The 23,515-nt window shown below is 37.4% G+C and overlaps 1 pseudogene; it reads left to right on the forward strand.

Moving 5' to 3' along the window:
• The first annotated feature begins 22,287 nt into the window (after nucleotides 1–22,287).
• Nucleotides 22,288–22,794, forward strand: LOC145095634 (putative mitochondrial protein AtMg00820 pseudogene; annotated as a pseudogene).
• Nucleotides 22,795–23,515: the final 721 nt, after the last annotated feature.

A 23,515-nucleotide genomic window follows, 5' to 3' on the forward strand; every position in this document is an offset into this window, starting at 1 on the left:
TTATTAATATTTTATTATAGTATGTAGAGATGCAAACAATCATATTTATCTTTGCTTCATGTTTAGCCACCAACCTTTCCAGTTGAACAACTCTTTTGTCATTCTTGGCCTTCACAAGTAAACTTTACAACGACTCCAATTCCTGCTTCATACCATACAACTTCTCCTTGTAGTATCCTGGTTGTAGCCAATCATCTATCCAATTGAAGAATAACTCCTCCTTTCAGTCACCTATCTAAGTCTAAAGCAAAATAATAATCAAACATCTAAAATCAAGCTTGAAGATTCAAACATTAAATAAATCTAACAAATTTCAGCTCAAAACATCACAAATCAAACTTCGCAAGTCACCAAACATCATTGATCAAGATTTCAGCTAACTTAAACATCGTTAATTAAACTAATACATGACATTTACAAAAATTGAATCTATCTTTTATCACATTGTAAAGAAATTAACAAATATTGCTCAGATCGGAGATTACCAGCGAGTTGGGACAGTTCAAAAAGCGGCCTGCAAGGTTTTTTGCCCTCCAAGATGTTCTTTGCAGTGCTTCTAAGTCACAGTAACATTTTTGGACTTCATCTTCGTTATCAAAGTGAGGAACGACTGAGTTATATGAAGAAGACGACAACATTGTGCGAGAATGGTTTTTAGAGCTCTTAGAGTTTTTGGGGTTTCGAATATGGGAATAAAGGTGAAGGAAGTGTGTCGATTAAGGGTTTCAATTAATAACTCCTGATGTCGTGTCTTACACGAGGGATGATGCTTCCAGGTCAGCCTTGCCAATGAAGTGTCAGAACTGGCTGAACCTTTAAAATTGAGGATAAAGGCATAATTAACAGTTAATATGAAATTTGAGGGACTAATTGCACAAAAAAAACTTGAAAGACCAATCCGGGACAAATCTAAAAGTTAGTTGTGCTACATTTTCAATTTCCCTTTCTCTTTGGTAGATTAAAAAGATTATTGGATGCCTTAAATGTAAACTATATTCGGAGGAGCATAAACCAAAGGTTACCGACAGAAAGTGCTAATGCAATGAGTTGGATTCAATTCGTAACTTCAAAGCCCTATTTGCTTCACTTAGCGGGCTCAGTTGGGTAGGATTCCAATGGCAGTTGTAGGAATTACATGAGAGAGGAGTTAACTGTTGAATGATTGTCACACCCCAAAACCGGAACAGCGGAAACGTTCAGGGGTGGATGACGTCATGTCAAGTATCACAACACATGCATTATAGTAATCAAAGTACAACAAAACATTGCATTAATAGTAATAAATTTACATGGTTTACATTACAAAGCATTAAGGTAATACAAGTAATAGAATAAATACAGCGTGGTACTAAGCTATCTTCATCACGGCTCCTGGAATGTACCTGTCTAATGCTAACTTGAGAATACAAGTTATTTGAAAAGCGAGTATCAGCATTTTTACAAATGCTGGTGAGTTCATAAGCATTTAGTGACGTTTCAATCAAATAACTTTAATAAGTAGTAGTTTAAGTGTTTACTGTGTATTAGAGTTCTTTCCAGAAAATCCTATATTTTCTTTAATAAAAGCATCCTTCTACCAAGACTGGTCAGTGTTATGTGGTAAAAAGTCATTTTCCCTAAATTGCTATCATTATCAAAATACTGAATTTGATTATTGAGGAAAGCAAACGACATCCGGGAATAACATATGCCTCAGCAGTGAGGACTGCTGACTAAGGCAAGGAATCATAGACTCCAGGAGAGTATTGAACTAACGACACGCCTGGTTCAGTCTAACAAGTAGAGACTCAGACCCCAGAAGGTACCAAATGAAAGGTACAACTGGTAAGGTCTAAAACAGTGAAAAACAGACCCCAGACAGTATCAAATGAAAGATACGTCTTGTAAGGTCAAAACAGAGAAAGCAGACCCCAGACAATATCAAATGAAAGGTACGTCTTGTAAGGTCAAAACAACGTGACTCTGAAAATGAATTACCAGCATACAATGTAAATTGCCGGTGAAATACCGTTACCTTAAAGCCATGAATTATAAGGCAACCCGGGATACTCGTAACCATACTGACTAGAGTACCAGACGCCCTACAAGCGTCTAAAATATGACATTTGTCACCCGTTGGCTTGGTAGGCCGGGACTGTAGCTAGCAGTCTGGGTGCGGGGTTGTCAATCCCGTATAGATCTATACACATAATGTCCGCTCTCCCTACAGGAGATTCTGGTTACCAACTAGACGACGGAGAAGGCCGTGTCTTGAAGATGCATCCCAAATAGTGGGTAGAGACTTCCAAATAGTGGGTAGTGTGTAAGTGCTGAACTAGAGGTAGAGACTTCCAAATTAGTGGGTAGTGTGTTTCTAATGTAACTGTAGACTAGAGGTAGAGACTCTTAACTGAACTGACTAGAGACTTCCTGTATGACCATACTCATATACATAATATATAACTAATGACCCAAACGACCTTCGGACGGCCATCCGATCCCACCAGACCACATCTCAACGAAGAAAAGGAAATAGGGCGGACGAGCCTTCCTAAGTCTTTCAATCATTATTTATATGTACCTATACAAGCACATACATACATCTAACTACGAATGAGTGTGTATCAAGTGGAATCATATCGTTAAGTATACGTGTACAATGTGGAATAACCGACTTGTGAAGTATAAGCGTACAGTGAAATATCCGAGTCGCGAAGTATAAGCGTACAGAGTGGGATAATCGAATCGTGAAGTATAAGTGTACCAAGTGTAAGTGTATCACGAAGTGGAAACAACGATAAGTGAAGTAAGAGCGTCTATCAAGTATAAGCGACTACAAGTATAAGTGAAAGCATTACTAAGTAGGAGTATAAAATAAGTATAAGTGAAGCAGCAGTAACTAACAAGTAAAAGTATACGTTGTGAAAGAGAACTTTGATTAAAATCTTGTAAAACCTTTATAAACCAGTTTAAAGTGAGTTTTAAATAAAGCAGTATAAATAAGAGTCTTGAAACAAACGAAAAACCTTTTTGAAAACCATTATAGTGTCCTACTCGGTAAAACAGTGTACAGTGTGGTAAAATCTTGAGCATGTGGGTTATCAATCACATGTGATTGATATGATAACTGGCATGTTTAACTTGTATTCCCCCTATAAAACATGTAAAAACATTAAAAGGTTCATTCAGGGGTATGAACTCACCTGGTGTAAGTAGGTCCGACGAAGGTGCCGTTTGGGCGTTCGGTGTCACGCAAGGACTCGAACACACTTAATGACCTATTTAACATATGATAACATATGTTCACATACAATTAGTATATTTAATACTAATTAAACAAGTATACGCGCTCAAAGGAGCGGAAAACACTTTGGAGAAGTGTTTGGGTGTCCCGGGTAGCGTCTAAAGGTGTGTGTGGCTTAGGAATTGAGTTTACTCTCCAAGAGTAAACTCCCAAAGCTTAGTTTACGGCCCAGGGACATCTCACCATGAGTTTACGGCCGTAAACTCATGGTGAGGGGATCTAGTGTGTTTAAGGCTTCTAGCTTGTTCATGGGATTTTTCTAAGTACATTTCCAAAAAGGCATGAGTGGGTTTAAGGCTTCTAAGGGCATCATATTGGAGTTTACGGCCTAGGGACAACTCCCAAGGGAGTTTACGGCCGTAAACTCTCATATCATGGATTTGATGAAGTTTTAAGCCCTTAACTCACTTCTAGTAATTATTCAAGGCTATAGGGGGTGTTTGGGGTTCCAAAAGGGCACTCCTTTAGAGTTTATGGTCCAAAAGACCAATCCTTGAGAGTTTACGGCCGTAAGCTCTATGGCTTGGCCGTGAACTCTCATACACCCACAATTCTTTGATTTTAAGCCCTTAATACCTTCCTAGCATTTTATAGAAATAGTCTAAGGCCATTTGGGGGGTCAAAAACCACATTTTTGACACATTTAGGGGTGTTTACGGCCTTGGTATATACCTGGGCCGTAAACTCCTTTTTCCTTTTCATTTCATTGTGTTTAAATGGTTTAAACCCGAAATGTTAAGCCCCTAATTTATGTATTAAGCCTAGGGTGGTTTGGGAGTGTTTTTGGGGCTTTTTAACAAGATTTAGAGGTGTTTACGGCCTAAGCTTGTGCTTGGGCCGTAAACTCTCTTTTACCCCCTAAATTGATTGCTTTAATTGATCAAACACTCCTAGGCTAAATCCCTAATTTATTTCCAAGCCATTAGGGACAAGTTTGGGGTCTTTTGGCCTTGTTTAAGGGGTTTACGGCCTAAGAAGGAGCTTAGGCCGTAAACTCCATTCTAAAAGCTTCTAAGTCTGAATTTTTAGCTATAAACACAAATCAATATGTTTAGAATAAGCTAGGGTAAGTGGACTTACGATTTGGAAGCGTTTGGTTGCGGATTTAGGGCGAAAACGGGTCTAGAGAGAGAGTATAGAGAGAGAGAGTGTAAAAAGTCTCCAATGGACTCCACTCACCTTTATATAGGGTTCTGAGTCGGGGATCAGTGGAATTTTACCCGATACTGCCGTTAAACGGGGCTTTTGGTCGCACCCGATTTAGTGGTCGTAATAATAAAAACTAACTTTTCCAAATAAATGGAATTGTGTGTTGTGTGTTTTTATTCCCTTTCATCACGACTTAACGGCATATTAAACATAAACAATTGAAATGTTTATTAAATTGACGACCTCTAATTAACGGAAATTTTATAACTGGAATATTCCGTTAACGGTAACGGGGAAATACAACGGAACAACTTGGGTTGTCACATTATCCCCCCGTTAGAGGGAATTTCGTCCCGAACTTTAGGTCTAGGCAAGGAAGTAGGTATGAATGGCCAAGTATAGGTAAGAGAGTACTTCCTATATGGTTTGTCCTCGCATTCCCAAGTGATCTCTGGTCTGTGTTTGTCATTCCGACAGACCTTCATGTACGGGATGCGGATTCCGTCTAGTGTAGCTAGTGGGTTCCAATTGGTGTATCTACAAGGTTAGGATTCTCAATGGATTCTATCAAGATGAATGAGGCACGAAGAGTATTGTCGGGAAATCACATATCAAGTCTAAGAAGTGGATCGATCGGGTGTGAGTCTTGTGGTATATCCGAAAGTAGTAGCGGCCTGAAAAGGGTTGGACCAAGTCTTTGAGGATTCTCAGATGGTCCTAGGCTCTCAGAAGGGTAGAGCCTTTCAGTACTTAGAACATAGTGTACTTCTATGGCAAGATCATCACTGGCGCGATTGCCACTCCGAAGTTCCTATCATTCTCTCCCGTACTGGTAGTGTAGTCCTTCAGGTTGGTTCTTAGAAATCTCGAGTGGTCTTTGGTTTCGTGTTTTCTGTCAAATGGCTGATAGAGACTTTCTAGATTGTTGAGTGGGTTGCATGACTATGGTTATCGGTTTGCTGTAGAGTGTCTATCTCAAGCTTGTGCAAAAGGAATCTGCACTAACGAAGCTTGAGATGCGGAAACCCTGGAGGTCGGGAATATAAGGTTTCACCAGACGAGTGTTGGACTATCTCAGGAGGTGGTTCTACTATCTCTGCGTGAGATAGTATTCGTGGAACACCTAATAGTCCCATGAATCTCTAAGACTTTGGTTTGATCTAGTGCAGAAAGCGCATGTTCCTGCATAACCCTTCGACTAACACCAAGGCTGGTGTCAAGTCTATAACCTCTTCGGGATCTGGGTCATGAGGCTCAACGTGACTACTATCGCACTTTGATCAAGGATTCTTGGCTGCGAAGGTTATCCTGTGGTTCTCGGTATCCTAGTGTTCACTTCGGAAAGTGTAATTCATCGTCCACCGGGCGACGACGATTTCCTCCTTGCGAGAGGGTGGAGGATGATAAGCACCACTTGCCTATAACTGGGTGGGCAAGGTGCCTGAGTAGTAAGAGCATCTACTGCAACTACTCTTCCGAAGGTTCTGAGTTTCCTCGGTCTAGGTCAACTCTAGTGAGTATAGGGTCTCATCACTCGGAACTTTACTAGTTTAACCCGCAATGATTCTCTTGACTCCGGCTCCTATGTTATGGAATAGGGTGAAAGTGTTTTGCGAAGAGGTTCGTGGTAGAGCTCATGCTTGGCTTAACCACCAATACTTGGTGTATGCAAGCAGTATACAATTGAGGTCGGCAGGATGTTCAGCTGTGCGACTCCAACCTAAACTCACAACCCAACGAGGAACAGGGAATAGGGAGGAAACACACACCTTAAATCTTTTTGATCTCAATTATATGCCACATTTATGCTTATACCTAGTTATAGTGGTCAGTCTCATGAGTTCTGTTCTCTGGGTTCACGAACCTGATGTGCGAGGTGCGAAGGGTCTTTCTGGGGATTCTTCTGAGTGTGCTCCGGATGGTTGTTGTCTTCTAAAGTATCTACAGTGTCTTTCGCTTCGGTGTTCATCTAACTACGAGGGGTCGGTCAACGGCGCACGATACCCTCTCTTGGGTACTTCGGAAGGTTTGAGATAAGAGAGACGATTGACGGATCGCATTAGGTTTGATTATTTGTGTTATGTTTAGGTTCGGGAGAACCTTTATTTGCCGACATGGCTACGGAGAAAGCTCTCTTTACACAACACTAGGGATGAACACATGGTTGAACGAAGTCAAACCATGATCGATAGGGTCGTCGAAGTTCGCAGACTCCGACATGATATAAAATGCAGATCGATAGAGTCATGTGCCGAACAGGCACACAAGTTCTAGGCGTCTCAGGTTTCGTCCTATGTATCACTACCGCGGATACTTGGACCGATAGAGTCGATGCGGAAATATAGAGAGTTCTAAGTGTTTCCGAATAGAATACCTTTTCATGAGTGGATTCTCACAAGGCATCTCTATAATCGCCTCACATATACTAGTCATGTATCTTTAAGGTGGGGAGGACTGTTGACTGAGCGACCCCGCCCTAAATCCACAACCAAACGAGGAACAGGAAATGAGGCGGCATTCGCTCACTCTAGGTCTGTCCATCTTAAATATACATGGACGTAACGTATATGTTTAGCCATTATAGTCTTACTTGATGAATTTTTAAATTTTATAACAGTGCTGCGACTTTCGCCTTATTGGGGAGATTTTACATTTGAATTAGTCTTTATTGTCTTTAGTTTAGTTATCCGAGATCGAGAGACGTACCAAAAATCTACCGAGTTCCTTGACGCTTCTTCCTAAGCAGTAGAGTCAGGCTCCTCCTGTGTCCTTGTTGTTTCCTCCAGCTGGGCAATCCCTTTTGAAGTGTCCAATCGCACCACATAAACGACAAACTGGATTGGTCGTCACTTTGGTGATTGATGTAAAACGCTCCACCGGAGTTCTGCATACACGAGTAGTATGCCCCAACATGTGGCACCTAGCACAATAGAGCTCCCGACAGACACCATGATGATGGTAGCTGCACTTGCTGCAGTGGGGAAGGTCTCCTAGGTATGGTCTTCTTGGAGTCGGGAGGGAAGGATTGACAGGAGTCTTAGCTGTCTCAGCTCGTTGCCCTTCGGAAGGTCCTTGAGCTGAGGTACTTCCCTCCTCAATCTTGAGTTTTCTCTTTAGTGGGTTTGAGTGAGGTTCTTGGGTGGCTGGGTATGAGAGTGTTGGTTGCTGCTGTCCATTGCCAGGATCGGAAATCCCGGCAGGCACCTTTCTAACATTGGCGTTGTTAGCATTCAGGTGAGCCATGACAGCTGCTACGGTTGCTGAGACTGCAACTTGGAACGTGGCTTCATTGAATAAGAGTGTAGGTTTCTTGCTTGTGGATTGGTTACGCTTCTTCGGTGGCATGGTTTTCCTACACAGAAAGGAATACAAGGTAATGAGAGAGGATGATTAACCCTGGAAATTTCTGTCCTGAACATATTAGGCATAAATTTTTCCCGTGCCTTAGGTACTGGTCGTCTGAGTGTTGACCTACATCCCTATGATGTAGTCCTGGTAATCGAAGTGGGTGTATGAGTATCGGAAAAAGGCCATAAGATGCGAGTCGTTCCTACTAAGTTACCTTTATACCGGGAAAGGTTTCACTCTCCGGCCTGGAGAGATTTGAGAACGGTTCGGAACGAAACTGCGAAAAGAAAGGCTCACAAGGGCAAATGACTAAATTCTCTCAATAGAGATGCGGGGATCCGCCCTAATCGTGTATCTGGAAACGGGAAATGACGATTTACCTAACACATAGCGTGAGTAGTGTAACCACTAACTCACTAAATTGTATTATTTTATGGGTGTATTAGCGTGACACACACGAGGAAAAGACAATTCCCGGGTTCCATGTACTGGCTCCCTCGGTCTGCCTCGTACTTTGACTGGAATCGGCGTTGGTTTCCTTCGGGTAGTTTCCTAGGGTTCTCTTCTCGTATGGACATATTGAATTTCTACTCCGCCTTCCTTCTGATTCCAACTCTGGGTGTCATCACTTCATGATGGATGACTAGGAATCTCCGAAGTTTAGGCGAGTTTCTCACCGGTGTCCCTAAAGATATGGGTACTTGGTGAATTCAATAGTCTCGACCTAGTTCATTCGTTTCCTAGCTGGAAATCTTCTCAATGAAATTCTTCGGGGTCGGAATCAACTTTTCTGTCAAGCACTGAAGTGGGTAGGGTTTTCTACAGGGTTCGTGCGAGAATGGAAATGTCTAAAGAATCCTAAGAGATTATTAACATTTCACTGTATGATCCATATCGAGTCCTGTTACGATTACACAGGGTATACAAATCATATATAGCTTAGATCCGATAGGCCTTCGAATATGTGATACTACTCTAGAACCACATCCCAACGAGGAAAAGGAAATAGAGCGAAACCACACATTCTTAGCCTATGGGATCCTTATTATATATAACCTTGGGAGTATACTCTCTGTAGTTGTAGGTATATCAATAAGGATCTTTTTAGTTCTTCACACAAAGTTATCTATGCATCCTAAAATACCCCTATGGTATTTTAATTCTTGTTTGATTCTTATCTTCTGATTATCATTATGGGATTAGTGTGAATCTTTTAGTGCTCCAAAATACTCCTATAGTATTTTGACTTTATGTTTGGCTCTAGCATTCCTAGTTGGTAAGTTTCAGACCTGTTGTACACCACTATCACTCCCAAGCACATGTTCATCACATCTCGGATAAATGTAGTTGATCAGGTTACATTTATCCCAGCTTACGATTACATAACTGCCCAGGTTTGACGGTAATGCTCAACATCCGAAGACTTTTATTCTTGTTCTTCTTGTGATACTTTTGTTCAAGTGTTTAGATTCTGGATGTTCTTATACTTTGGCAAAATATGGTTATATTTTAAAGTATAATTCTTGGTCAGAGTGTTTTATCCCTTTGTGTTTATAGGTGGTATATCTTTTATGAATTGATATACTTAGCTCACTATAAACAATGCTCTGATATCAATCTGTCACACCCCAAAACCGGAACGGCGGAAACGTTTTGGGGTGGATGACGTCATGTCAAGTATCACAACACGTGCATTATAGTAATCAAAGTACAACAAAACATTGCATTAATAGTAATAAATTTACATGGTTTACATTACAAAGCATTAAGGTAATACAAGTAATAGAATAAATACAGCGTGGTACTAAGCTATCTTCATCACGGCTCCTGGAATGTACCTGTCTAATGCTAACCTGAGAATACAAGTTATTTGAAAAGCGAGTATCAGCATTTTTACAAATGCTGGTGAGTTCATAAGCATTTAGTGACGTTTCAATCAAATAACTTTAATAAGTAGTAGTTTAAGTGTTTACTGTGTATTAGAGTTCTTTCCAGAAAATTCTATATTTTCTTTAATAAAAGCAGCCTTCTACCAAGACTGGTCAGTGTTATGTGGTAAAAAGTCATTTTCCCTAAATTTCTATCATTATCAAAATACTGAATTTGATTATTGAGGAAAGCAAACGACATCAGGGAATAACATATGCCTCAGCAGTGAGGACTGCTGACTAAGGCAAGGAATCATAGACTCCAGGAGAGTATTGAACTAACGACACGCCTGGTTCAGTCTAACAAGTAGAGACTCAGACCCCAGAAGGTACCAAATGAAAGGTACAACTGGTAAGGTCTAAAACAGTGAAAAACAGACCCCAGACAGTATCAAATGAAAGATACGTCTTGTAAGGTCAAAACAGAGAAAGCAGACCCCAGACAGTATCAAATGAAAGGTACGTCTTGTAAGGTCAAAACAACGTGACTCTGAAAATGAATTACCAGCATACAATGTAAATTGCCGGTGAAATACCGTTACCTTAAAGCCATGAATTATAAGGCAACCCAGGATACTCGTAACCATACTGACTAGAGTACCAGACGCCCTACAAGCGTCTAAAATATGACATTTGTCACCCGTTGGCTTGGTAGGCCGGGACTGTAGCTAGCAGTCTGGGTGTGGGGTTGTCAATCCCGTATAGATCTATACACACAATGTCCGCTCTCCCTACAGGAGATTCTGGTTACCAACTAGACGACGGAGAAGGCCGTGTCCTGAAGATGCATCCCAAATAGTGGGTAGAGACTTCCAAATAGTGGGTAGTGTGTAAGTGCTGAACTAGAGGTAGAGACTTCCAAATTAGTGGGTAGTGTGTTTCTAATGTAACTGTAGACTAGAGGTAGAGACTCTTAACTGAACTGACTAGAGACTTCCTGTATGACCATACTCATATACATAATATATAACTAATGACCCAAACGACCTTCGGACGGCCATCCGATCCCACCAGACCACATCTCAACGAAGAAAAGGAAATAGGGCGGACGAGCCTTCCTAAGTCTTTCAATCATTATTTATATGTACCTATACAAGCACATGCATACATCTAACTACGAATGAGTGTGTATCAAGTGGAATCATACCGTTAAGTATACGTGTACAGTGTGGAATAACCGACTTGTGAAGTATAAGCGTACAGTGAAATATCCGAGTCGCGAAGTATAAGCGTACAGAGTGGGATAATCGAATCGTGAAGTATAAGTGTACCAAGTGTAAGTGTATCACGAAGTGGAAACGACGATAAGGTAAGTAAGAGCGTCTATCAAGTATAAGCGACTACAAGTATAAGTGAAAGCATTACTAAGTAGGAGTATAAAATAAGTATAAGTGAAGCAGCAGTAACTAACAAGTAAAAGTATACGTTGTGAAAGAGAACTTTGATTAAAATCTTGTAAAACCTTTATAAACCAGTTTAAAGTGAGTTTTAAATAAAGCAGTATAAATAAGAGTCTTGAAACAAACGAAAAACCTTTTTGAAAACCATTATAGTGTCCTACTCGGTAAAACAGTGTACAGTGTGGTAAAATCTTGAGCATGTGGGTTATCAATCACATGTGATTGATATGATAACTGGCATGTTTAACTTGTATTCCCCCTATAAAACATGTAAAAACATTAAAAGGTTCATTCAGGGGTATGAACTCACCTGGTGTAAGTAGGTCCGACGAAGGTGCCGTTTGGGTGTTCGGTGTCACGCAAGGACTCGAACACACTTAATGACCTATTTAACATATGATAACATATGTTCACATACAATTAGTATATTTAATACTAATTAAACAAGTATACGCGCTCAAAGGAGCGGAAAACACTTTGGAGAAGTGTTTGGGTGTCCCGGGTAGCGTCTAAAGGTGTGTGTGGCTTAGGAATTGAGTTTACTCTCCAAGAGTAAACTCCCAAAGCTTAGTTTACGGCCCAGGGACATCTCACCATGAGTTTACGGCCGTAAACTCATGGTGAGGGGATCTAGTGTGTTTAAGGCTTCTAGCTTGTTCATGGGATTTTTCTAAGTACATTTCCAAAAAGGCATGAGTGGGTTTAAGGCTTCTAAGGGCATCATATTGGAGTTTACGGCCTAGGGACAACTCCCAAGGGAGTTTACGGCCGTAAACTCTCATATCATGGATTTGATGAAGTTTTAAGCCCTTAACTCACTTCTAGTAATTATTCAAGGCTATAGGGGGTGTTTGGGGTTCCAAAAGGGCACTCCTTTAGAGTTTATGGTCCAAAAGACCAATCCTTGAGAGTTTACGGCCGTAAGCTCTATGGCTTGGCCGTGAACTCTCATACACCCACAATTCTTTGATTTTAAGCCCTTAATACCTTCCTAGCATTTTATAGAAATAGTCTAAGGCCATTTGGGGGGTCAAAAACCACATTTTTGACACATTTAGGGGTGTTTACGGCCTTGGTATATACCTGGGCCGTAAACTCCTTTTTCCTTTTCATTTCATTGTGTTTAAATGGTTTAAACCCGAAATGTTAAGCCCCTAATTTATGTATTAAGCCTAGGGTGGTTTGGGAGTGTTTTTGGGGCTTTTTAACAAGATTTAGAGGTGTTTACGGCCTAAGCTTGTGCTTGGGCCGTAAACTCTCTTTTACCCCCTAAATTGATTGCTTTAATTGATCAAACACTCCTAGGCTAAATCCCTAATTTATTTCCAAGCCATTAGGGACAAGTCTGGGGTCTTTTGGCCTTGTTTAACGGGTTTATGGCCTAAGAAGGAGCTTAAGCCATAAACTCCATTCTAACAGCTTCTAAGTCTGAATTTTTAGCTATAAACACAAATCAATATGTTTAGAATAAGCTAGGGTAAGTGGACTTACGATTTGGAAGCGTTTGGTTGCGGATTTAGGGCGAAAACGGGTCTAGAGAGAGAGTATAGAGAGAGAGAGTGTGTAAAAAGTCTCCAATGGACTCCACTCACCTTTATATAGGGTTTCGAGTTAGGGCTCAGTGGAATTTTACCTGATACTGCCGTTAAACGGGGCTTTTGGTCGCACCCTATTTAGTGGTCGTAATAATAAAAACTAACTTTTCCAAATAAATGGAATTGTGTGTTGTGTGTTTTTATTCCCTTTCATCACGACTTAACGACATATTAAACATAAACAATTGAAATGTTTATTAAATTGACGACCTCTAATTAACGGAACTTTTATAACTGGAATATTCCGTTAACGGTAACGGGGAAATGTAACGGAACAACTTGGGTTATCACAACGATGATATGCGGTCTATGTCATGGTGAATCACCTACTAGTTAGTTATCCTTTTTTAAGTAAAGCCATGTGGGATCATTGCCCAAAAAAGAGAAAACTCCTTGCTATGCAATTTTTTTACCGACTAATACGATATTTTTGGAAGGCAAAGAACGACAGTATGTTAATAAAGTTCTTTCTTCCCTTACATTGGTAGACTACAGTACAATCACTTTGGTATTTAATTGGTACAAATTCATGGGAAAGAACCACAATCTTAGTTGGTCCAACTGGTATTGCTCCCTGTGTATTTAGATTGTAATATGTAAATTCTGATCTCGTTGTTTGCCTTGTTTATCGGTGATTTTAGTGTTATCAAAATGTTTTAGTGTAGTTGTTATTAACATTAAGATATGTTGTTTTCTATTTCACTCACCGAGGTTGGAGGTGCGGGGTGCACACTTGGAGTGATTAATATTAGCTCGGGATACGGGGGTCCGGGGGCAGCGCCCCTTGGTGGGGTCTAGGGGCAGTGCCCCTAGTAGGGTCCAATAGGTATATCCCTTGGCGATGGTTCCACTGACCGGTCAGCGGATGGGGTTCCAAGGGGCAGCACCCCTAAACCTAAATGGATTTTATGTTCCAGCCATGCATTTCCCATTAAAACCCACTTGATAACATCATGATGATGCATGTGCTGGTTATGTCCAATACCTACCTGTTTTGGCACCAAATTTGCATGAAACCACTGATAACCACCTTTCCCTCTTGTATAATAATACTAGGCGAATGTCCGTGCATTGTGTAGAAACACTTATATAGTTGAAGTCCTTACAAATATATGTTTTTTTTAAATATAACAATAACGTTGTTGTTAAATTTGATATAATAATTCGTATACTAAATTGATATAGTATATTGATTATTTTTAATTATATGATAATATATACATCTATTATAAGTGCATAATCTCAATCGTTTGAATGACTTATACTCGTAAGTTACACATGAATAAAGTTAAATAAAATATATGGTTTAATGTTATTTATAATTGTTGTTATTGTTAATTAATTTTTTAAAGTTTATTAATGTTTAAATTTCTATCATTATAATTATTTAAAACATTAAACATTGTTTTTTGATTTTAAAGGTAACAATATAATCATTTATATAAAGTTATTTTTAATTATTGTTATTGTCAGTTATTTTAAGCTACTTATTTGAAAACTTTTAACGATTATAAAAATATCTTTATGAAATGTTTTAGTTAAATTGATATTACAATTTAGTTTTTGCATTTATCACTACAATTTATCACTTTTAACTATTTACAATATATTCTTTGGTTTTTTAAGTGGAACTGAAATTTATATTTAAGTTGACACTATAATGTTATATTTAAATTAACAATTTAAGTATTTTTTCCAAACTGTTAAAAAATTGTACTTTTAAACTGATAATGGTTTACATACAACAACATTTTAAATATAATAAATTAAGTATAATATGTTAAAAGTTAAAGACATAACTTTATAAGTAGAAGTAAAAATATTATTTTAAATTGAAATTTAGTTTATTATGATTACACTTTAGGTTTGATATTTATTTAACCTTATTAACCAACTTATAATCATTATTAGAAAGACAGTATAATTTATCACTTTTAACTATTTACAAAATATTTTTTTGGGTTGTTCAAGTTAAACTAAAATTTGTATTTAATTTGACCCTGTAATGTTATATTTAAATTAATAATTTAAGTATTTTATACAAATTGTTCCAAAATTGTATCCTTAAAATGATAATGATTTACATTCAAGAATATATTAAAACTAATAAATTTAGTATAATATGTTAAAGTTAAAAAACATAACTTTATAAGTAGAAGTAAGATGTTATTTTAATATTGAAATTTAGTTTATATATGTTTACACTTTAGGTTTGATATTTATTTAACCTTATTAACAAACTTATAATTATTATTAGGAAGAAATTGAAAAGTCATGGGAGTTTCAAATGAATGTGGTGAAAGGAAAAATGCTTCCTTTATAATATAGTATATGATATGATATGATGTTTTATGTTCCAGAAAAAGGGTTACAACACATATACTCGAAAATATGTTCGTTAAGGTTTTCTCTATCTGTCAAGAACACATCAAGCAAGGTATCATGTATTCACAATCTAAATTAGGCATGTAATTTAGATTGGTTCATTCTTGGATTATCCCAATTTCGAATTCGTGTACCCTAGGCAAAAGGGACAAATTACAGATTTTAGAAAGTGTTTGAAAGCATGATCCTTGAATCTATCCAAGTTTGTATGTATTGTTATTTCTGATTCCCTAAACTCTAACATTGTCTAGTTTTTTCAATCCATGACCTACACAGACACACACACACACACACACACATATATATATATATATATATATATATATATATATATATAAGTATACCAACCCCACATCATTAGGTTATATAACATAGAACCTGTATGCCTTGAAATTTCTCTCTCTCCCAAAGTATTTTCTTTGGGATTGGATAATTTTACAACCGTCCAACAACCCCAAATTCAAAAATAACCAAAATTTGGAGCCTTTCTGAACCAAAGTTCGAATGAGGATGTTTTATTCATTTTATTTGAATTATATTCAAGCCATAACATGCAGTAGGCATCGCCTCTATATAAAATCCCTTACTCAAACCCGAATAAGATAGCATTGAGTTAACATTTTCTTTCAAAACTCGATGTTTGGTAACACCTTTTTTTGTGATGTATATGGAGTCATGGTTAGATGATTCCAACTAATTGGAAATAATGAGAATCTATATACTTCCCTCCATGATCAGTTCTAAGACATTTAACTAAATTTCCCAATTCCAATTCCACCTCGATTTTGTATATTTTGAACTTTTAAAAGTGTCATCTTTAAAATGCAACAAATACACATAGAAAAACCGAATCAGATCCTCAATTAAAGTAATCACATATTTTTTATTACAAAAAGAATGTTTATAATGGAAATCACAAAGGTAACTATGTATCAAATCCAAAATTACAAAATGCCTTATAACATTTAGAAACAATTGTTTTTAATTTTTGATAACATGCAAGGATTACATTTTTCAGCACTATTCTCAAAAGGTGGAATTAATCCATCTTTTGATATTGGATACATTCTTCTAAAATTGACATGACCTAAAATGAGCATGTCATAACATAGATTCATTAGTTTTAGAAGATGTAAAAGAAAAAGATGATACCAAAACAAAATTATCATCATAAGATAATGTATTAAACACATTTAAATGAAACATACTACTACATAGATCTCCAAAACCAATAACCATGCCAAATCAAGATATGGTGTATATATCTGATTCATAAACATGACTAAAAACATCACAATTTTAATGACTACCACTAACCAGGTTCTTGCAAAGCTTTGAAATATCATCAAATAACTCTAATGTTTTTTCTAGAAGTAAACTGAATACTGCTAGCCCATAAGTATCCCATTATCTTGTACTCTATTTTGTATATTTATTTTCTAGGTTTAGGATCATGTACACAATATGTTGTAATCCCTATTTTATATATTGTTAATGATATTCTATCACCAATTATGGGTGATATTCTCAAAACATTCACATGGTATCAGATTGGATACCCCTCACGTATCTTTTTTAAAACCTTATTGCGTGCTCTGTGCCTGCGACTGTATCTTTTCACCATGGTCTATTTTAACTTCGCTCTTCCATATGCCACTCTCATTCATATGATTACAATCAAACTTACCTCTGCAAATTACCACTTGTGGCATAACCAAGTGGAGACTCTTCTCACTTCTCAAGATTTGTTTGGCTATATGGATGCTACTAAGCCTATTCCATAATCATTATCCTCTGATGTGGCCATACGAAAAGCTAATAAAGATTAACTTGCTCAGGATCGACGATTGCACAACCTCCTTCTCTCTTCCTTGACTAAGGAATCCATGGCTGAAACCCTAGGTTGTAAAAATGTTGTTGATATGTAGAGTGCCCTACAAAAAGCGTATTCTCTTTGCTCTAAGGCACGTGAAATTCAACTAAATGATGAATTACAACATACATCCAGAGGTAATGATTCTGTCACTCTGTATAGTACCAAATTTCTCTCCTACTGTGATCAACTTGCAGCTATTGGTTCTCCTGTTTTTGAGACTAACAAGTTACATTGGTCCTGCCGTGGCCTTGGTCCAATATTTTCTACATTCTCCTTATCACAAATGCGTATTATACTTACACCATCTCTTTGAGATGTTATATCTGAAGCGAAACGTTACTCCATCTTCCAAAATCACTGGAATATTCTCAACCAACACCTGTAGAATTTACAAAAAATAATAGTTCAAATTCACACAACAGTCAACGTGGTGGTCGCTCTCATGGGCATTCATCTTTTTCTGGTGGTTCTGCCTTTTTTCATGCTCCTAGTTCTTCCAATAACTCTAACTCAGGGCATTAAATTCAACATCACCCTTATGTACCATACTGTTAAATCTGTAAAGTTGATGGTCATTATGCTGTTGAATTCCCTGATCGTTATGCTTGCTCAACCACTTCATTACCGCAAGCCCATTTAGCTTCAACTTTTAATGCTATGAATATTTAGTTGACTGTCACACCCCAAAACCGAGAACGGCGGAAACGTTCTGGGGCGGAGGACGTCATGTAATGTATCACAACAATGCAAAGTAGTAAATAAGCAACAACAACATCCATTGCATTAATAGTATAATTTTAATTACAAGTGTGTTCTTTCATAGTATAAGACAACATAATGATTAATCAAAATAAAATAGGAGTCTTGATTTCTCCGACTTCACAAAACCTGGTCGTCGTACTTGTCTATTTGTGACCTGAGAATACAAGTATTTTGAAAGCGAGTATCTGCCAAAAAGCTGGGGAATTCATAAGTATTAATGTGTCGTTAATTTATAAAACTGTGAAGTAAAGACTTGTAACCATTTGGAGAAATGTTTGTATAAGTATGAAAATGTTTGTAAGTAGTCGAATAACGTTTGAAAACCCTAGAAAATCCCTATGATTTCTACTAGTATAAAAAGTAGTCTTCTACCAAGACTTAACTGTTTTGAAAGTAACAAAGATGGTTTTTCCCTTGTATGACTACTATTAACAATATATATATATATATATATATATATATATATATATATATATATATATATATATATATATATATATATATAGTCTACCTTGTCGTTTATGTGAATGTATCACAAAATAAAAGTAATAGGGAAAATATAGCCATATAAGTATTATCCTTTTGTAGTAGGATAAACCCTGACATCGCGACTGCCGAATAGTATTAACCTTGAACATCTATAGATGTTCATTTTCCTCTGTAGCTAACAGCAGGTTGTAGGAATGGTTAGTCCTGTAAAGGTACCCTAGTATAAGTATTAACTGTAGGCATCTGTAGATGTTTATTACCTCTGTTGCTAATAGTTGGGTGCCGGAATGGTTAGTCCTGTATAGTATCCTTTTGTACTAGGATAGACAGATCTAATCTACATGTTTACTATGTAATAGTATCTCATCATATAGTATCTACGTAACAGTATCCATGTAAAGGTATCTATGTAAACGTATTCATGTAACATGTAATGTACTAGCATAGACTCATGAATGAACTGACTCTTGTGTGATTCCTTGTACTTGGAATGGTAAGTAGTATCTCCTAACTATACCTATAATAGTTACTAATAATGTACGTGTATAACCGAAAGTATGCCTTTGCTACCCAAAGGTACTGAACTGACTGAGGAACTTTCATGTCTATATATGTATACATGGTATATAACTAATATTTAGACGATATTCGGATGACTAATCGATACCCTAAAGCCACATCCCAATGAGGAAAGGGAAATAAAGTGAACTAGCCTTCCTAAGTCCTTTAAACATTACTTATATAACTATACATATATGGGCATGCATTTGACAATATAAAAGCATAAAATAAGTTTTGTAAAACCTTTGAAAAGTTTAATACTAAGAAATGATGACTTGATGTCAGTTTGTAAAACGATTTGAAAGTATTTTGTTTGATAAAACAGTTTAAGTATAAGGAAAACCTTTGTTTGAAAACACATTTGTAACAGAGTTTGAAAAGAAACTTATAGTATGTAAGATAGTTTGATAAAGAGTTTTAAACATGTAAAAACGTTTAAGAAAGTCATTTGAAGAAATCTGTTTGGTAAAACAGTTAACGTATTGTAAATCCATTTGCAGGCTAGTTATTAATAACATGTGATTGATATAATAACTAAACATGATTCAACTTGTATTCCCCCATAACGCATTTAAAAACATTTAAAAACATTTAAAAGGTTAATTAAGGGGTATGAACTCATTGCTGGTAAAACAGTTAACGTATAGTAAATCCATTTGCAGGCTAGTTATTAATCACATGTGATTGATATAATAACTAAACATGATTCAACTTGTATTCCCCCATAACGCATTTAAAAACATTTAAAAACATTTAAAAGGTTAATTAAGGGGTATGAACTCACCTGCAGTGAGTGGTTTGTTCGGAAGTGTCGGACAAGGTGCTAGGTGTCAAGTGAGGACTTGAACACACACAATGGTCCTAGTTATCATATAATAAACATATATGTAATCTAATTAGTCAACTAATAACTAATTAATCAAGTTAAGACACCCTAGGTCATGGAAACAATTTGATTTAAGTGCTATAGGCACCAAAGGGTTGCACCTAAGGGTTGTATGACAAGACATTGGAGTTTATGGCCCATGAACCACCCCTTTATGGAGTTTACGGCCCATGACAATTTCCCCATGAGTTTAGGGCCGTAAACTCATGGTACTAAGTGCCAAATTGTGTTTTGAGGTCTTACAAGTCATGATTGGGCATCAAATGATCAAGTCCAAGCCTTAGGAAAGCATTAGGGGCATAATAAGACCACCTTGTGGAGTTTACGGCCAAATGACCATATTCTTATGTGATCACGGCTATAAACTCTCTTAGGGACATGTTTTGATTGTTGTTTAAGGTCTTAAACACTTCTAGGAAAGTTCAAGGTTGGCATCCAAGGCTTAGGAAGGGACTAATGTCCATTTTACCACTTAAAAAGGGGTTTACGGCCCAAGAACATCCTTGGCCATAAAATCCCTTGTTATTGTGTTATTTGATGATTTTCAAGTGTTATCAAGTTCATATTAAGCACCCAAGAAGCTAGGGCAAGTGTACTTACAAGATAGAAGCTTGATTTGGGGTTTAAGGTCCAAGAAAACTAGTGTGTGTTCTTGGTGTTTTGAAGATCTAAGTAAAACACAAAATTGAATGGATGAAATGATGTATAAACACTAGGTGTTATGTTATAACAACAAATCAAGTCGAGAAACACTTACATTTTCAGGAGATCGGGTGAAAGACGGGATGATAGTTGAGAGAGAATAGAGGGTGTTCTTGAGAATGGAAGTGAAAAGTGAGGAGTTTGGGGAGTAAACTCATGCCTAAGGCATGAGTTCATGGCCACTAGGGAGTTTACGGGCCAAACTCTAAAAGTTTGGCCGTGAACTCCTTATTAAGGTGGTATGTGCGGTTTTGCAACTCCAAGACTCGAGACAGTACTTCCTTTCATCCGTTCGTTTGAAGAATAAATACTAAAAACACTCAAATAGACTTTAAATTGGCTAAAAATTATAAGGAATGTAATTGACTTTTAATTTAAGTGTTTGACTTTAAAGTTTGAACAAATGAAAATTCCGGGTTGTCACATCGACCAATGCATCAGATTGGTATATCGATTCTGGTCCGTCTTCACATATGACCTCAAACGCTTCTCAACTTGATTGGATGACCTCTTATAATGGTAATAATCAAGTTTATGTTTGTAATGGTAATCACTTATTTATTTCTCACATTGGATCGCGTTCCATTACTCGTAATTTATTATTACAGGATGTTTTAGTTATTCCCCAGATTACCAAAACCTTTTATCTATTAGTAAACTAACTCGAGATCTTACAGTCGTTGTTTTATTTGATGATGTTTCATTTTTTATTCAACACAAGGAAACAGGGATGATCGTGGGAAGAGGCCGACGTGAACTTGGTCTATATATATTCTGGAACGAGGTGATGTTGCTTTCATCAGTGATCTTCAAAACCGATGTCTTCGTTCTTTTTTTTGAACTTTGGCATGCCTGTTTGGGTCATGTTGATTATGATATTCTTACTTTCCTTAATAAACAAGGACTTGGGTCTGTTACTTCTCACTTGTCCAAACTAATTCTTTGTCAGTCTTGCCAATTGGCCAAGAGTATGCGGTTGCCTTTTCATAAGAATGATAAACGTGCTTTTCATGTATTAGATTTAGTTTATTGTGACTTGTGGGGAGCTGCACTTATTTCGTCTAAACATGCTTATCATTATTATGTCATTTTTGTTGATGATTACTCCTGCTTCATGTGGTTTTATCCTATGCACCAAAAATCAGAATTTTTTGATATATTTCAACGATTTCAAGCACTTGTTGAAAATCAATTTTTAGTTAAAATCAAGGTCTTTCAAACATATGGTGGAGCTGAGTTTATCTCTAAAATAATTTCAGGAACATTTAATGAAATGTGGTATTCATCATCAGATGTCGTGTCTTTACACTTCTGCTCATAATGGTAAAGCTGAGCACAAACCTCGATATATCATAGAAACTGGTTTGGCCTTAGCGTTTCATGGTTTTGTTCCACTTACTTACTGGGTTGAGGCATTTGAAGCTGGTGTTTTTACCATAAGCTGGTTACATTCCTCTTTACTTAGAGGAAAGTCGCCATTTGAGTTGTTATTTAACTCTACTCTCAATTACTCGATTTTTCATCCACTTGGCTTCCGTTTTTATCCGTGTTCACGAGCTACTATGCCAAAAAATTCTCGCCACATACTATACCTTGCATCTTTTTGGGTTATAGCTCTCATCACAAAGGTTTTCGTTGTTTAGACACTCAAATAGGGTGCACTTATGTTTCTTGTCATGCTCAATTTGATGAGCATCTCTTCCCAAATGCTTATGGTTTAAATGGATCTACTAATCCTAATGCTTTGGATGTTTCTATTTTTAAAGACCTGCTAGAAGACATTTTTCGGTTACTATTCCAACCGAACCATCTCCAGTCCTGGCTACACCTCACTTATCTGGTCCATGTTAGATTTGCACTCATTCTGATGAGCCAGTCCACTCAGCTGCTGATATTCCCACTTCCATGCTAGTGACATCTACAATGACTTATTCCTCTTCTAAGCATGCAAATGCGTCGACTCAGCCTAACCATGATGGGTCTCGCCATCAAATGTGGAACAGATCCAAAACTAGTATTTCTAAACCAAGACATTTTCCTGATGAACCTCATGGTCTTGTTGCTACCTTATTAGCTCAGTCTGAACCCAAAGACATTAAACTTGCATTAAAACACCTAGGTTGGGTTGAAGCTATGGATGAAGAATTAAGTGCTTTGAGAGCTAACCACACCTGGCAACTTGTACCTCGACCAGTCAGAGTAAACATTGTTGGCTCTAAGTGGGTTTACCATACAAAATATTTGTTTGATGGCACTGTTGACCGTCTAAAAGCTCGCTTAGTAGCTCAAGGCTTCTATCAGCTTCCTGGTCTTGATTATACTCATACTTTCAGTCCTGTTGTTAAAGCTGCTACTATTAGAACTGTTCTCGCTTTAGCTGTTCAACACAACTGGTCGCTTAACCGACTTGACGTTAAAAATGCATTTTAAATGGTGTTTTGGATGAATCTCTTTGCATGGAGCAGCCTCCAGGTTACATTGAGTCATGGTTTCTTGATTATGTATGTTGTCTTATAAAGGATTTATACCGACTCAAGCAAGCACCCCGTTCTTGGTTTACTCAGTTAAACGACTACCTTACAAGACTTGGTTTTCACTGCAGTGAACTAGATACTTCCCTATTTGTGTACTCCCATGACACTATTCTTATATATTTTCTACTTTATGTTGATGACATTATTGTCATCGATGATGACTCTACATTCCTACACAATTTCATTAAACAAACGGATAAGGAGTTCTTAATTAAAGACTTAGGGCGTCTGATTTATTTTTTAGGTTGGAAGTAACACACACCAGCAACGGTTTATTCCCTAGAAAAACTAAATATGCCAGGGACATTCTTGATCATGCTCAAATGCTTACATCTAAACCTATTGCCACCCCATGGGACATTGTTGCTCAACTTAATAGTGCCCAAGATCGGCCATTTCGTGATCCTACTCTCTATCGGTCACTCGTTGGAGCATTACTATACCTCATTATTACTCACCCCAAACTTTCTTTTCCAATGAGCTCTATTAGTTAATTTCTCCAAGCACCTACTGATTCCCACTTCTTGGTTGTTAAATGCATTCTTCGATATTTTAGGGGTACGATCCATTGTGACCTTAAATTTTCCCATTCTGCAGACTACCCAATTGTAACGTCC

The sequence above is a fragment of the Lactuca serriola genome, chromosome 3 (assembly GCF_051521515.1).
Source record: "Lactuca serriola cultivar US96UC23 chromosome 3, Lser_US96UC23_V15, whole genome shotgun sequence".
Taxonomy (NCBI): domain Eukaryota; kingdom Viridiplantae; phylum Streptophyta; class Magnoliopsida; order Asterales; family Asteraceae; genus Lactuca; species Lactuca serriola.